This window comes from Anarhichas minor, unplaced genomic scaffold (assembly GCF_050575085.1).
Source record: "Anarhichas minor isolate MPS153535 unplaced genomic scaffold, ASM5057508v1 ptg000027l, whole genome shotgun sequence".
Lineage (NCBI taxonomy): Eukaryota > Metazoa > Chordata > Actinopteri > Perciformes > Anarhichadidae > Anarhichas > Anarhichas minor.
Window position 1 is genome coordinate 2,765,379 of NW_027466473.1, and position 18,236 is coordinate 2,783,614.

An 18,236-nucleotide genomic window follows, 5' to 3' on the forward strand; every position below is an offset into this window, starting at 1 on the left:
ACATACAATAAATGCTGTGGGCGTAGAGATGGATTGACTAGCAATTCCTCAGGGCGGGAGGTTGTCTGCGGTGACCTTTCCCCTCCTCTATGTCCTCAGAGGCTTACTGGACACAGACGGATTTATGTTGCTTTCAAGTGCTGTCGGGAAATGTGCAGCAATAATCACAACGGCCAAAGGAAGGGTTTTATACAATAGTTGGTAAGATGTGATGTGTAGGAGGCGGAGGGCATGGGGGCAGCGTTAACAGTTCAAGTGTTGCTGTTCTGCTTTCACATCGTGGCGATGGATGAGCCTGTAGCAACGAGTTTAAAGAGAGTGACAAGGAAGTGTGTTTGAGGCTGTCTACACAACGTGCTTACATTTTCACCAGGCTTTTCTTGCTGACAGTCATTTTCATTAGTTTCACTTTAGGTTGGACTTAAACACCCAAATGATGCAGGATATGTCTAAATGGCACAGGCCTGTGATAACAAAATAACATAATTAGTACATTTAAGACAACTTGATTACACAACTAGAAAGGTGCACTCGGTAGTGCTGATCTCCACCAGGTGTGCCTGCAACAACCACTGCTGTGTTGTGTGATTGAATGAACACAAACCACACTTAGCTGTATGCGTAGTTCTCATAGACCCCAAATAATAAGAGTAGGCAAACTTCTTTTCCCCATACAGTCTATGGTTTTCTATCGTGTCTCTGGACGCAAAGCCACAGCAGGGGGTCGGAGACTCACTCAGCTGTGTTATCACTAAGAGTAGTGAGTGAGGAGTCAGCATGCGGTCAATGGCAGTATAAAAGATGCAGTAAAAGGTGTTTTAAGAAAGTGTGAGTCACCGCAACCACGAGAGGTCCTCGAGTATGCAGCCATAACTGGCCACCCAAAATATTATGCAGTTTGCTGCAGCAGAATGCCAGATTAGCAGTGGACAGACACAGAGGTGCACACTCACTCACTAATATACATCCACTGAAAGTGCTTTATTTCCACTGACAGGCTAAGATTGTTATTTTAAGTGTCTGACAATATTATGGAAAGAAAAATAAAACTTTTTCTCGTTACCTTTTGCTAGATCTGGTCTGTTTATTATTGTGTTTAACTAAGTCTCGCTCAAGGGGAAATCTCGTTCTCAAATCTCACGAGATGTGACTTTTTGCTGGAAGACAATGGAGGAAACGTGAGTGAGAGTTGGAGAGAGGAATGTTGTTTTGGAGTACAAAAAGCGTGGCTTAGTATTATCTTAAATATTTTCAATGCCATGGCTGAATATGTAGCTTATTTGGACAATGTGGATGAGTCCTAACCCTCTTGAATGATTTTATAACGAGACTTCAACTCAGAAAAAGATTTGTCACTTAGTCTGAAAAACGTGGGAAAATAGGGATCAGAATAAATAACTCAGAATTCACCCTGTAAGAATTATCCTCTTGGATGAGTATTTGTGTAATCTATACTCACCTATCATCTTTAGCGAGACTATATATTTCTTATGAACTCATAATAAATAGAAATGTTATATAAGCACATTTTGTATTCTAAGCACACTAGGGACCATCATAATAGGCTCCTGTTGAAGTACTTGACAGTTCCAGTCGAGTACTGTGCTGTCCTGACTTTCAGCCTTCACTGCTGTCCTCCTACAGGACCATTGACAACACACTGTTGTCCTCCTTCAGGACCATTGACAACACACTGCTGTCCACCTTCAGAACCATTGACAACACACTGCTGTCCTCCTACAGGACCATTGACAACACACTGCTGTCCTCCTTCAGGACCATTGACAACACACTGCTGTCCTCATTCAGGACCATTGACAACACACTGCTGTCTTCTTTCAGGACCATTGACAACACACTGCTGTCCTCCTTCAGGACCATTCACAGCACACTGCTGTCCTCCTACAGGACCATTGACAACACACTGCTGTCCTCCTTCAGGACCATGGACAGCACACTGCTGTCCTCCTTCAGGACCACGGACAGCGCACTGCCGGGTCTGTGGTCCTGAAGGAGGACAGCACACTGCCGGGTCCGTAGCAGCAGTCTGTAAACTGTAGCAGAGAACAAATCAGCAACAATCCCATGTGTCTGCTGTATCTTACACCGTCAAAGCTCATCATTTTTTCTGATCAGTTGCATGTTACTACTGTGTATGTAAGCCGGGCTGCACCATCAAGCTCGTATTGTAAATGGAAGACTCATCACAGTTTTGCTCCTATCCCTGTTGGCATGTACTGTTCAGCCGTACTCAGGTCAATGGGACCGGCAGGTCTGAACATCCCTCCTCTAGGCTGAGTAGTAATGGCCGTTTCAGTCCTACATTGATGGCTGTACTTTGCTTTCATCTTGTTAGTGAACGCCCCACTCATACCATCACCTGGGTTGAAAAGGCATTTGAATCTAAAGCGCATGCTGTTATGAGGCCGGATGCTCAACTTGTAATGCTGTCCAGCTGTCTAGTTGCCCATAAAATCAGGCATTTTATTTTCAAAGATGGAAGGGATCTTGGCAATGGATAACAACTGCAGTTGTTGCGTTTGTAGGGGATTTATGTGTCTGATGTTGATGTCAGTAATCGTACGGATCATGTTTGCATGGCGTTTGACTGCAGGTAATATTATGTTTGTTTAATCCATAAAACTATTGGCATTTTAAACAGCACTGATACATTTCACTCAAGGATCTGTTGTCCTTCTTACCGTATTATTCCATATGCTCCTGGGACCAACTGAAGCCAGGACAGTGGACTATCCAGTGTGATCAGGCTGCCTGCCAGCTAGTCAAGACTGGCTTCTAATACTTCACTGCAGACTCCTTTTCACTCTGTTAATATTTAGTCAGCTGACATCCTGATTGATGCCCACAATGACCTTTAAGTCATCTGTATTTAGCGCACACACAACTGTGAGTGGTTTTCTACAGGGTAGTGGAGAGACAGAGCATGACAGTTCAGCAGCACATATGAAGCACATGGGATATAAGAGCAGGGTAAAAGCCTAAAGTATTAGCTATAGCATATACGTGTAGGTACAGGCCACCCTCCGTTAGCTCGCTCAGCCAATTTGTATTACCTTTATAGTGCCTGGATAATTAGGATGTATTGCATTGCTCTGTCACAATCGGTGTTATAGACGTGAGACTCACTAGCCCTGTTGTGTTCTGTGCTAACAAGCTCCTGTTGCCCAATTTGACAACTGCCAAAACTGAGGGTGCTATCAGGTTTTAAATGAAAGCCAGAGCTGTCTCTTTCCTTCCTGTCCGCGTGGTTTTCAGGGCTGTGGCCTAATTTGTGGAGTTGATGAATAAATATCACTAATTATCACTTTATCTCTATGTGATCTGAGCTGTCACTCCCCAGCTGATCCCCTGATTAAACCTCCTGTGGAGAGATTACAGTATGTATGGGCACATACAGTGGGTGGGGGGGGGGGGGGGGGGGGGTTCCCCCGGTTCCCCCATCTGCTCTATATATCCCTGCCTCTGGTGAATTGTTTTCATTTGCCTCCTCATAGTGATTCATGCTACTTCATCAATAGACTATACAATACCTAAACTAAAATATATTTCTGAAATATATCTAAGTAAAGCGCTGCAAAGTGAAAAAAGTTGCAGCCTATATTCATATTAATTTTATATTTGAATTTTCTGCATTAGATAGTTTGTCTTGGACTCGGAAAAAATGCAACTGTATTCCTTTATGTTGATTACATACTGCACAGCCAGAAGCATAGCGTGTCTGGAGAAGATGATTTTTTAACTGTGATGCCGTTTGATTGCACCCAGAACTAGATGAGGGAAGTGTTTCTGTCTGACGGATTGAGCTGAGCTTACTTCACAAAGACCACACCACCACACCACAAAAGCAAATTATTAACTCTTTTTTAAGTAGTGACTGTGAATCTCCATCCATAATAAATTGTCTACTATAAATGCACAGCACTGTTTGACATAAAACAGACTCTAACTGGATTCAATGAGGAGCACATTAATTTCCCAAGGCTCTGTCCATTCAAATGGATTTAAAAAAGAGACATGCTGCCTCTTGAGACTGCGATTAATGAATGTCACCACAGTGGCCGAGGTGAGCCGCCAACCTCCTGAGACGCTTATCTACCTGCACAGACCATGCTGGTCTCAGAATCACATCATGTTAACATTTATTCCTTTCTCTCCTTGTCGCCTGATGAATGCATTAAGGATTCAGGTTAAATGTTTCAGGAATGAGGCTTTGTTCCGAACAGGGACACACTTTTAAATGCTTTGATATTTAGTTTGCATGTATAAAAGTGTGTGAATGTGTATTCTTCAGTGGCGGGCCGTGCATTTTATACCTGGGCCTTCTGTGCTGTCCTACTACAGTTGAACCACCTCATAATAACCTCATTATGACGCCACAGCTATGGTTATTTGTTTGTAGGGGTGTAACAATACACGTATTCATATTAAACTGTTCGGTACGAGGCTTACAAACCGAACAATACGTTTGAATAATACTAGTGCATTTGGAAAATGCAGAAGCTTAAATTGTGGGAAATATAATGTTTTCGGTGGAGCCACTGCACTCAAACTGGCAACCCACCCAACATCACAGACAACATGCTGTCTGACACGCCCACCCCGGAAGCAAAACATTGTATGTACTCTGGTACGGCACGTGTGTTCTGAGAGGCTACGCTAAACTAGCTTAGCAGAAAATCCAACAGCAGCACACACGCTACACTCTCCCCGCAGCGTTTAGCTGTTCCCTACTGATTCAAACAGGGCTAAAGCAATCGCCACACAATCCCCATTTCTCCAGACCATCATTCTTGCTTTGTAAAAGAAAAGAAAACCTCAAACAGAGAATCAAATGTCCGACCCTAACCCCGCGCATGACGGGATGGTTCGTCATTAACGGACAATGCATATAGTCAGAATCAATGTAATTAACACAATAACAAGAACAAACTCACAAGAACCAGTCACATATATTTATATGACAACAAAGCATGACAAATCAATCCAGCAACACTGCAGCGCTAAAACACGTATCCATCCACACACTCAAGAGCACCATTCAAATATTATTCACATCAGAGGGAACAATATTAACCATATCATAAAAACGACACCATAGACAAATGAACACAGTAGAAACGCTACTGCAGATCTAAAAGCACAAAAGCAGTTCACTTACCAAAGCTGCTGTTCACTTAAAGACAAAGTCCATCCTCCTTTCTTTGATTACAAAGAGTTCAATGATGCAGTTGTACAGAACATCGGTGCGGTTCAGCCAGAGTCGTCCTGTGAACGTGTTCGTTGATTGTAGATCCACTCGGGTCTCAGCTAAAGTTTTCAAAAGCACCGTAGCTTGTAAGTGTCCTGTCGTGCTATGGTGTCATGGTTAGCCACCTCAAATTAGCATAGCGTAGCTCCAAATAGCTCCAAACACCAAGACGCTCAGTTGCAAATGAAACACATTCTTAGCCATAAAATGTGCAACGCTTCTCAGACGCTGTTAGCCAGAAATACCGTTCGTACAAATCCTTGTCCATGCTGGGCAGAGCTGCTAGCTGTGGGGTTGACCGACCCTTTGATACGATGTCCAGCTTTTCTGGAAATGTCCTTCTCCAAAAAGGCATTATCAGTAACTCCGCCACCAAATCCACTTCTCCTCCTCCTTCAGCCATTGAGTGGTAAAAAAACAAAGCTAGGTAAAAAAAAAAGAATCTACACCAAACAAAACTATAAAAATGTCATAACTTCTTATCTTTCAACGTGAACTCTTACTACTACTAACTTCTGCTAGCTAGCTTTCTGCTTCACAACAGTCACGCTAGCCCACTGACCAATCACGGCGCACGTTAATGCTGACGTAGTTGTAGGCCACCTAGACAGCTCTGACACGTCAAAGAATACGCCCAACATGTCAAACTAAAGATCTGATTGGTTGAACACTATGACAATCAACAATATCGTCCCCATTCACTTAAACTGCAAAGGGATTCGCTTGCGAGTCTGCAGGCCTCTGCCTCTGTTCTTACCTAGAGACACAGAGGTGAAATCTGATTGGATAAAAGCTCTACTTAAAACAAGCTGCACTGGAAGCAGAGCAACTGAGGAAGACAGGAGCTGTGTAATGAGAAAATAAGATAATGGGAAAAATATTTAGAATACATGTAGTGTATTTATGAAAATATTTAAAATTATAAAATAGCTATAACTTTGTGATTCTGTTTAGGCCAGCAGAGAAGGCTTAGCTGGCCCTGACGGCCCACCACTGCTATTCTTATATGCGTCTTCTAGCTTGTTGCATATAAGAGTACATGCAGCGGTGTTGTGAATGGAACTATCACCGATGAAGATTTTTCCATCCAGTCCATGTTTGGAGTTAACGCGGGTCTCTAGAGGACATTCATTTCATTCCTCCGATGCCATGGGCCAATATTGGAAAGCTGATAATTTGATTTCACAGAGGGATGCTAACGATTCTCTCTGTAATTCCATTTTCTTTCACCTTGCACCGTCTAGCAAGGCTTTCATCCATCAGCCCCACGTTTTCACTTATTGTCTTCACGTTACTGTCCCAGAAAGGGCTTTTCAACGTCAAAATAAAAAGGCTCTGATAGCAAGAATGGCAGCAGAATAGGATCACTGTACAATTTCATCAGTTATAAAGTCCTTTCTAATAGAGTTGTAATATAGCTGAAAGCATTTTTCTTATTTGATTAAACATTGGGAGATGTGGGGTTTTTTGTTGCTTTTTCTCCTAGTGAGCCTAAGAGGTAAAGAGGGACTGAAGTCAGTCTGAACAATCATCATTTTATATCATTCAATAAGAAAGGATTGTAGCACAATGCAATGTGGTTCTTCTGCTTGTTTGTATACAGCATGTGGATTTCACCATGATTTAAATGTGGTGCATTTTAGAGATATTTGAATAGTTTTTACCTGTTTTCTTGCTTATTTCATCAGCAAAATGCACCGATCTATTATGAAATGCAGAATGTATAGACAGATGGCTGACCCTACACATACAGAGCATTCACTAGAATTATTAAGAATATCAGTAAGTAGAACCTTATCCTTAAATGCATTTTGGCCTCTTGGGGGCAGCAGAAACAAATTGTTAACACAATCATTTTTAAAGGAGCAGTTCTTAGGATTAAGTGGCATATAGTTGTGAAGTTGCAACTAACTGACTAAGACGGTGACCATTGATTTATTTGTCACGTAACATAAGTACTTAAGTAACACCACTTGCGTAGTTATTTTTTATCCCGAACCACAATCTTTTCCTAAACCTAAACAAGTTGTATCCTGTTTGTGCATTTAACGAGCGGAAACTGACACGTTTTGGACATTAGTAGGTGAACAAATAAAACAAGCACGTTGTATAAGGCTACATTTTTTTTAGAGTAAATAGCAGGTGACTTAATTTTGATCCCTGTGGGACACCTCAATCAAACATCTGTGAATTTGATTTGAAAACAGGACGAGCCATATTTACTATTAGACTTAATGCTGGTGTTGGAAGTACGACCTGTAGTTTACCATTAATTGTTAAATGAATAGTAAATGGACTGTACTCGTACAGCTCTTTTCTAGTCTTCGACCACTTTATTATAATGATTCATTTGATTATTTCAGCTTAAAATGCTGAAAAATGGTTTTGAAGATGCCCGCGGGCCGTCAGAGTGTTAAGTGTAGATTTGTGTTATGTACACAACTGCTCTGTAACGATGAGTATTAATGTGATATCTCATTGGAAAGCTACGGTTCTTGTAATTCGATTTATGCAAACCATTTCAAGATACAATAACAACAACAGGTACAGTTAACGTCTCTGTCAAACAAGCACTCCAAAAATAGCCGATAAAATATCGCCGTGACTCACCGATTATGATTCATAACGTCCCCCTTGTGCATGCTAGTCCAGCAAAAACGGTCTTGCTAGGTGGCTAAGGGTCCACTCGATCCAATCCAGTAAAAGATTTAGTCCAAAACACATTAGTACGTCCATAAAGACCCACGGGGGGCTGTTGCATCATTTCAAATTAGCCAGCAGATATGATAACTCGCGATCATAATTCGGTGATAATTTCACTTTTCATGTCAACAGAGCAGAGATTTTCATAGCAAAATGGAGGCTGCATTCCGCCAGTTAGATTGACACCTCATTTCACCCAATAGGTGCTTCTATAGCCCGGTCACATTCTGGAACAGCCAACGAGAGTCCGCTTTGAAAGACAATGCCCGCCTCTCTTCTTTGAGTAACGCTCGAGCCAATCGCAACAGATTCCATTGAATCTCAGGCTCCATATAGCCAATGAAATTACGAAGACAAGGATCTGCAGATTCAGCAGATTGCACCCTGGGAAAGTTTTCAAAACTGAAATTCAATACCGTGAGTCAAGTACCTGAGACCGATTATCAAGAGCAAAGTCTGGTTCATGAGAATTTTCAAGAATCTGTGAAAGTTGACAATGGTTAAATATGTTATAGTTAACCATACATCGACATAAATAAATTATAGTTCGAATTTAGAACTCTCAACGGTGAGCCTCCAAATGCGTTTTTATGCGGCCGCACTCTTAGTAAACCACGTGTAAGTGTGTTGTAAACTCCATAGCTCAATGCTAGTAGCACTTACAGTGATTCTGACTGATTGTGAAGAAACTTCAGAGTTACCGTTCAATAGAGACTAAAATCATACATGTACTCCCAATGGTTCAATAAGAGCTGTCAGTTTACTTTGGGTACGTGGTTGATAGGCGTTTTAGGCAGATTTTACAGGAGTGGTAAGAGGTTATAATGTGACCACCATTCAAGATACATTTGTGTTACTTAAACAAGTTAAATCAATGTGAAGCCAGTTGAAAAGACCAAATAAGACTTGGATAATTAATCCAGCAGCTGAAACAGCAGGCTAAAAGCTGTTATGTCAGATGCTGCAATCACGCATTTAATCTACAAATCTTAATCAAAAAGGAGGAGTTGTCTGGTGTTGTATTTCATGACATAGGCTTGTGTAGATGCTCTGGGAAAGAGTTTGGCCTACATTTACAGGCTCTCCATATTGTTGATGAGAATAATCCCATACTTCCAGTGGATTACAGTGTGAGGACTTTCTGAACTGTGGAACAGTGGCAGTTCATCGTTAGTCATTTCTGGAAGATATCTTTTTTTTTCTTTTTTCTCTCAGTCTCCCCTCTCACACTTGTCTTCCTTTGAAGTGATTTAATTCTGCCTTGAATGCTGTCCAGGAAATTACAAAGCTTCTATAATGAAGTGTGACTGATTGGACAAGTGCCCTTGTGTGAACATTCATTTCTCGGCTATCCAGGAAGTTTGAAATGAGTGCTGGGAAGGTTGGATTGTGCAGATTGATTTTCATAGCATAAACGCCCAGCAATTTGAAGCTTTCTGGTACCCATTCTGAAAAGTTGATAATCCTCTGATAGGGCTGTTGCTCAAATAACCAAGATGTTGCAGTCTTTTCAAACAGCTCGAGCTTGCAATTGTGCCACAAATAAACTGCTCAGAGATAGTTAGAGCGGTCATCTCTACGTGTTATCAGCCATTGTGAAATAAAGCTTGCCCTGCATGGAGCCCCACAGTGTTCATTATTAAAGGGAGGGACGGAGAGAGAGAGAATATAACATATAAGAATATAAAAAATAATCATTGTAATTGTGAAATCTTTTTACAAATATTACAAATTCTCATTTTTAAAAAAACTCAACCAATAATTACATACATTTTCATTTCACTAGATTATTATTTATTTCATTTCAAAATGTTCTTTTTCAAAAAATGTTTTTAATATAATGCCCTTTTCACAATGAAACCTTGATTACATGTACCATTTTATAAAATGATTATTATTCCCTATTACTTCATTATGTTGTTTTTCATGACAGTAGTCAGTTGTCACCAGTACCGCCCCCACACCTTTCAGCCAATCCCATGTGCTCTCAGCCTCACACTAAACCACCGTTAGCTCCTGTTGGCTATACACTACAATGCCAAAGTATTTCTGAATGAACCAACTAGAGGCTGCTGCTGTTAAGGAAAAGTCACAGTAATTAACTTATCCTTTAATTTACTCTACAACAAGGGTTGGCAACCTTCTTGATGTGAAGGGCCATTTTTTAATTCCCTTGTTAATTCAGTGTGCCATATCGACTTTCAGGTTAACAATATGTTTAATTATGATACAACAACCAAATTGAACTCCTACAGATCTGTAATTATATTCCATAGGCAATGTGCACACCAACAAAAAAAAGAAAAGACATTGTTTCTACCATAATCAGGTTTGTAATTATATGCAAGATGGCTGCCTATATGACAACATCCACATCTGAGTTGAAATGATTTCACTTTTCATTGGTTGTTGTAGCCAACATGAGCAGCGCCACAATCACACACAATCTTTATATTACCAGAGATGTGCTTTAAATTTCTTGGAAAGAAATCAGTCAGCTTGAAAAAGCATAAAAAACAACTAATCACCTAAAGAGATCTAAGTCTACTAAGACCAAAACGGCAATACTCAACATCAAATATTTTACAAAATAACATTTCATAATTACGAACATATTTATATGGTTTTGACTTGTTATAGTCATATATCAAAATGTTGAATTTTATTTTTTAATATTGAACATTCTGGGGCATTCTGGGGCTAGTACTCCAAGCATGATTAAACTACTCCTTTTGGTGTGTGATTGTAGTAAACCGACTGACCCGTGGGCAGCACGAGCGGAGCTGCAGCATGGTGTCGATTTCAGGAGGGCTCCAGTCCTGTCTGGGTGTTAGAGGAGGAGATGGGTGGGAGAGTTTGGGATTATGTGCTTAAGAGATTCTCAGCTCCACCTCCCCTTCAGTGCCAAGATATCAATACTGCAGGGCACTGTGCTCACGCTCACACACACACGCACACACACATACACACACACACACACACACACACGCACATACATACATACATACATACACATACACACACACACACACGCACACACACACACACACACACACACACACACACACACACGCACATACATACATACATACATACACATACACACACACACACACACACACACACACACACACACACACTGTTTACCAACACAGAGGTTTATTAGTTATGGACATACCTCACCATTGCTGTGGCGGATCAGACACAGGCACAGTGCAATATACAGAACTCCCACAGAGGTCAGACAATCTGCAAAGGTATGAAAAAAAAATCCATGTCCTTTAAAGCAGTGATTCTCAACTGGTGGGTCGGGACCGGCCGCAGGCCTTTGCCTGGAAGAAAAAATATAAAAATAAATCCTGTGCTTTTATTTTGAAGGGGATTTTTTTACGCAGCGGAGCGCCGTCTATTCACACTCCTTAACAGTATTTGGCGTTAATAATGCCTTGTAATGCTAATAGACACCCGCCATTTCACAGTACAGAAGAACACCCACAAAGTTTGTTTTCATGCTAATTGAGCGAAATGCAAGTACAACACCAATATGGATAGAGATATGGATTTTCTTACATTGTGGACAAAAGAGGGCAAAAACCTCAGTGTGTTTTGTGCAGCGAGGTTCTGGCACAAGAAAGCATGAAGCCGTCAACACTGAAGCGGCATTTGGAAACAAAACACCTTCTCTCAAAGATAAACCTGTTGAGTACTTTCGTAGACGACTTCAAGACCTGACGACGTCACACAAGTGTCTTATTTACCTGCAGCCATGGAAATGGACGTGTTGGATCAATCCACAGCGGATAAACTGAAAAACTATACCTCTGTCAAATGACACTATAAGTAGGCGAATTGAAGACATGTCAAACAACAAACCACAGCTCGAATTTAGGCAAGTGGTCATTTTGCATTATAAATGGACGAATCTACAGACATAACAAACAAAGCAGTTTTACACGGGGACTGACAATTTCTCTGCACAAGAGAGCTCCCTATACTACGACTGCAGAGGACATTTTCAGCTCATGTTCAAACTTGTCATTAAATACATTTGAGAAGTTGAAAATTGTCCTCGATTTGGGTTGTCATTAAGGGGTGATGGTGGGTCCCGCAGCCAGACCAGTTGAGAACCACTGCTTTAAAGTATGAACAAACTAAGTTTGTTTGGGAAAAGGTAGTACAGAGTTCGATCAATAGTGTGAAAACATTGGAACAAAATTCACATTAATTGCACCGGAGACACAATGATAAGTAATGCTATCAGTTTCAAACTCAAAAGACAATTAGGTTTTAAAAAGTATAGAATTCAACGAAGAAACTGAATAAAGAATTATAGAGCTGAAACCATTATTTAATAGAAAATGTATGGTCAACTATTCTAATAAAGTATTCATCTTAAAGTATTGTTACAAGGAAAAATATCAAACTTTCCTTTGTTTCAGCTTGTCAGTTGTGAGGATTTTTCATCTTTTCTTTGTTTTTACAGATAGTAAATAGAATATGTGACTTTTGGACTGTTGGTGGGACAAAACAAGCTATTTGAAGACATCACCTTTAGCTTTAGGAAATTGTAACTTGCATGTTACTGTTTTTGGTCAAACGGTCCAAAAGATTTATCGATTAATCAAGAAAATTATCAGGATATCAGCATTGAAAATAAGTCTTTGTTGTTGCCCCAATAAAGTTTGCAAATAAAGTTTTCAGGACATAAACTATGCAGGTTGTGGTTCTGTTCTGCAACACCGACTGTAATACACTGAGCATATGGACCATCATGGATGAGATCAAATCAGATCCATTATCCCCCACCGATATTTTACATAAATACATTCTATGCCACTCAGACGGGGCTGGATATCGAACCTCAACACACATCAACGGATGTCTGTGAGGTACTGAAAATTGGTATTTAGTTTTTGGTCAGATCTTATTAATTTATTCAAAAATATATTTATAATTATTATTAGCTAATTGTAGACTTAATTTAATTTACTTTTGGCTGCATTATATTTGACTATTTATTTAGTTAATAATTTGTTTCTAGACAAACACATTTCAGAAAATCCTCAAGTGATACTCATCAGTACTAGAACTCAGGTGTCTGACATGCTGGCACCAAGACTGGTCTGTGAGGCTTTATAGCACAGCCGTGCTTTGAGCTAAATGCTAACGTCAGCATGGTAACATGTTCACATCGACAATGCTATAATGTTACCATACTCACCTTTTTAGTTTAACGTGTTAGCATGCTAACATTTGCTGATTACACAATGTCTACTTCAGAGGTCATCAAATGTCAACATTATACACATACATACTGAACATCATACAGTCCATGTCCATTCAGTTTGTATTTATTTATTAACTTACAGAACTCTTGAGAGGAACCTTTAGAGGTTTTATTTTAATTCTTGGTCATTGGTGTTTTTATTTATTATTATTATTTTCATTTATTTAATATTCATATTTGTTCAACTTTTTCTGTCCAGCTCTGAAAGCTGTTACTTTATTTCTGTGTAAGTACATCAAGAGGGATGCAAAACAACAGAGTCATATTACTAAGCCAATAAAGCTGCCAGTCTGTGCGTCCTGTCCACAGTCTCTCAGACAACAGCAGTCTGCAGACGTCTGCAGCAGCCAAAGCTGAACAGAGCAGGCAGAATATTCAGGGTGCAGTGTTACTGGCCTGTGCTACTGGTTCACCACTGTGAAATGTCACAGACAGACCATGCAAGGCAGTAATCTGCAGCACGGCAACATCAACATCACTTCATGAGAGCCAAGGAGAGCGCACAGATCAGACTTGCAGCATCATAACATACCGTCCTCTCTGACATCAGTTTTACTACAGTAGGAATAGCTTATCCTGTATGCTAAGAAAGCAGAACAGTCTGCAGCTACAAATACACACACAGATATTTTACTTACCCAGATCTGTGTCTCTCAAAGACAAGATCTTCGACAAGATAATGAATTGTTTGGTTAAATACAAAAAACAAGCTATACATGTTCATGTCCAGCTTCAGAACCTTCTGTGGTTTATACTGGTTAACCTGCCAATGACACAGAAAGATAAGCAAAGAAAAGCTTCTCTGACTCTGTGAACCAGTTTTATTTGATCTTTTTCTACTCTGCCGTTTAGCTCTAGTAGACAAGTCCACCAAATCAGCAAAGCAAATCAAAGGTCCCAGACCTTTGATTCTAACTGGAATGCTTGTGATGAAGCCTGTCATTTAATAACCTCTGTGTATGTGTGTCAATCATTATGATTCTGTCTCCTCTCCCCCTCTCTCACCCACCCAGTCCCACCCTTTCAAAATAAAAGCCCTATGGAGTAACTGTATCTTAACATGAAGCTCAGAATGAGGTTTGTTTTAAGAAATATTAAGTTCAAGTCTTTCCATCACAAATACAGAAATGTAATTTCCAGTGGTATATATCTTAAAGGTATATATCTAATGCTAACGCTCCCATCATTTCCAAAGGCTTCTCAAACAAAGATGTACAGTATATCTCCAGTACAGAAATGACGGGAGCCATTTGTGGACTGTCCATCACGAATACAAGATTGAATCCAAGAGTATGAATCTAAAATGCAGAAAAGAGAAAAGCGATATCTCAATTGAACCTCAACGATACTACCGGTAATATTGGCGTTTATATATATTCCGACGTCTTCGGGCAGTAGAAGCCACACTGTCAAAATTTCTTGCGAAATTTTCTAGTTTTATATCTATATACACAAGCAGTCATATCATGGTAACAATAGTCACCTCTCTGACTTTAACGCATGGTTCAAGCTTGCATAAGCCAGTTTGATGCCAAAAGTAATGCAAGTTCAGAAAATTAAAAGTATGGCAGACACACTATATAAAAAAAATTAAAAAAGGTTGCTCTTCCGGATGCATATGTCCTTGCATCTGTGAAGGGTTACATAAAACTTGTCATTGGATGATAAACTGCAGCATCAGCAGTAAACATACACTGTTGCTGCAGGAACTGGCATCTCTGTCCCATGAGAAGAAATGAGCAATCGAATGGGCACATCCGATCGATGTGAACACCTTACCTCTGTTTCCACTCAAAAGCCAGCTGGCGTTTAGGTGGAAAACAAACAGCTTTATTTATTTCCAGCCATAATTGTGCCCAACAAACTTGTCCTCTGGCTAAAATAAGTTTTTACTGACTTTACACTTCAAAGCGGAGAGACGGAAGAGTGCAGTTAGAACAGGCAGGGCTCCAGGCTAAAACTCCAACACACCCTTCATGGCTGATCAGAGACGGCCTTCCTGTCTGTGTGTGTGTGTGTGTGTGTGTGTGTGTGTGTGTGTGTGTGCTGGTTATATCTCTGTGCTCACGCAGAAAAATGTCCCCACAAGGATACACAAGAGAGGAAATTCAACAGAGTGCCAACATTCAGCTTGCCCCCTCTGCTTCAAGTTGTAGTTAAAGTTTGGGATTAAAATTTGGGTGTGTGACTGAATTTTAGAGTTAGGAAGTCGGATGAAGATGAACAGGTGGAACTGAAATATTCCGGCACCTTTGTTCAAAGCTATAGGAATTATTAAGCACTGGCACCCAGAACTGTAATTACTATAATATTTGGTGATGACTATGTACTGGTGGCGCCCTGGCTTTTTCTTTAAGGAGTATGCAGGAAAGCATACTTCACCTTAAATGGCCAGTGTGTAGCATTTCGGGGATCCCTTAGCAGAAATTAAATATAATATTCCATACTATGTTTTCATAATCACCTAAAACTATGAATTGTTGTGTTATTGTAGGTTAAAATTAGCCCTTCATATCTGCATAGGGAGCTGGTCTTCTTCACAGAGTCCTCCATGTTGCATCGCCATGTGTCTGCAGCAGCCCAGAATGGACAAACCAAACACTGGCTATAGCCTACTAAGTTTTTTTATGTCACCTGAAGGCCACCGTAGTTTCCTGACACACTTGTGAAACTGCGAGGATGTGTGCAAAACCATGGTTTCGCCATAGACTGTATATAAAAAGTGGACGTAGTCGCCATCTTGGTTTGTTGCAGCCAGTGAACAGAAGAAACCATACTTGGACTGCAGAGGAGTGACCTCGTGGTAGAGACGCCATATACGGCTCTGGTAACGACCTGTCCATCACTGTGTAGCCCCGCCCTAAAGCATCCCCTGCTTTATGGTCTGTTTGACTCTAAATGGACCATAATGTACTAAATGAACATCATGCTGTATTGAAGAAGACTTGAAACTAGAGATTGAGACCATAAACTCATGTTTACAATGTTTACTAAGGTAATAAATCAAGAGAGAAGTAGAGTCATTTTCTCATAGACTTCTATACAACCAGAGGAGTCGCCCCCTGATGGACAGTAGAGAGAATGCAAGTTTAAGACACTTCTACATTGGCTTAACTTTTCAGAACTGGAGGTTTCCGCCTGAATAACGCTAGCCGGCGTCTGATTTCTGTTGCTCCTACAGTAGTGTTATTATGGTAATTTTTGCCTCTGAGCGATAGTAAAGCGAAATATTTTTTTCTTTTTAATCAGCATGTCCCCTCATACTCATCCTTCCAGCGGGAGACTGCAAGGTCTGATGTCAATTCATAACATTTCAATGAGAAGAAATGTGACAAAAATGAGTGTCCTTTCTGTGTGAGTGCTTCCTGTTTAATTTAACATTAAGGTCAATGGAGAAATTGGATGTGATGAACGCACACTCTGTCGAGGGTTATGGGTGATGGGAAGAGTGGATAGCAGTGTGTGTTGGTGGGAGGGAGGCAAGGTCAACAACAGGCACCAAGTGTTATTTACATTATAAAACAGCAAGATTTATTTGACAGGTAATTTAACTATGGGTGCATAAATATGTAATACACTGTGTTCTAAATCACACTTATTCATGTGTGGGGTGAAGGCTGAATAACGTGGTTGTGAGGGTTTCACCCCATCAGAGAAATCTTTTTACACTGCTTTTGAAGGGGCAGATAATGGTTAAATTGATGGTTTATCTAGCCTTTTAATTTTGCTCTCAAAGTGCACCAGATTAATGCATTCAACTTCAAATTGTAGCCTACAAAATGTAGGGTCAATATTCCTGCATCTTTTCATATTGCAGAACATTTCAATCTTTCTTTTCAAATATCGTTGTGATTATTTTTCGTCTGCATTTTTAAAATCTTGTCTGTTAGTTGATAATTTGACTGAGGTGAAGATGAGAATGTCAAGTTTGTTGAATTAGTCTATTACTGATGTTTTAGGTAAATATCATACATCAAAATATAGTTTCTACCCAGTGCACAAGGCTTTTCAGCCTCACATGTGACTGAATAGAAATGACTGACACTGTAGAGCAGGGGTGTCAAACTCATCTTCACTCTGGGCCACATCAGCGTCACGGTCGCCCTCAAAGGGCCGGTTGTAAATGTAAGACTGTGTAAATGTAACTACATACATATTGGTAAATAACTGTCTCTGCATTTGATTATTGTTTATTCAAGTGTAACAATATTGTACATGCAGTTATATAAATGTAAAAATATATTTAAGCACATTTCTGTTATTATAACTTAAATCCTTTTAATTTAGGGTTAATAAACCCACATTACTCTATCAAAGATCAAACTATTAAAGAAAATATCAAACAAGTTATTACAATAACTTTGTTCAATGCTTAAAATCCTTTCAAGGGTGCGTTTGCACGTGAAGTATTTCATCTGTTGTAAAGACACGTTTAAAGTAGTCTTCAATGTACTCACAATCCATGTATATGTCAAATGTACAGTAACCAGCCACAGAGCTGCTTCTATGACTGTTGTGTTCAAGTATCTCATAACTTCGACTTTCTATCTCATCATTTTGACTATGGGGATATTTTTATTATCAAGTCTAACTTTTAATTTTAATTGTAATTTTTTAAACTTTATTATTATTTTTTGCTGGCGGATTCGCGGGCCACATAAAATGAGGTGGCGGGCCTTGAGTTTGACACCCCTGCTGTAAAGGTTCATGTCACTCTGTTGAAAGATTTCATTCAGCAGGTCTCGTGTATCTTTGCTCAAGCCTCCTCAAAGATCCCTCCTCCACCCTTGCTCCTCGGAGCTTTGGAACAGCTTTCATTATGGTGTGCAGGATACCCAATTTCCAGGTCAAGCGAGGAGCCGGGCACGATCAAATGAGTTGGCATGTAACCATGGATACTCATGGTCACATCCTGACCTTTCCTCTCGTGCCATATTCGGACCACAAGAAAGCACATAATGAGCCCAACACTCCACA

General features: G+C 40.1%; 1 protein-coding gene across 2 annotated transcripts in view; it reads left to right on the forward strand.

Moving 5' to 3' along the window:
* Positions 1-18,236, forward strand: part of ntm (neurotrimin) — a 465,347-nt gene that overhangs the window by 332,868 nt on the left and 114,243 nt on the right. The gene's annotated exons all lie outside the window — the stretch shown is intronic.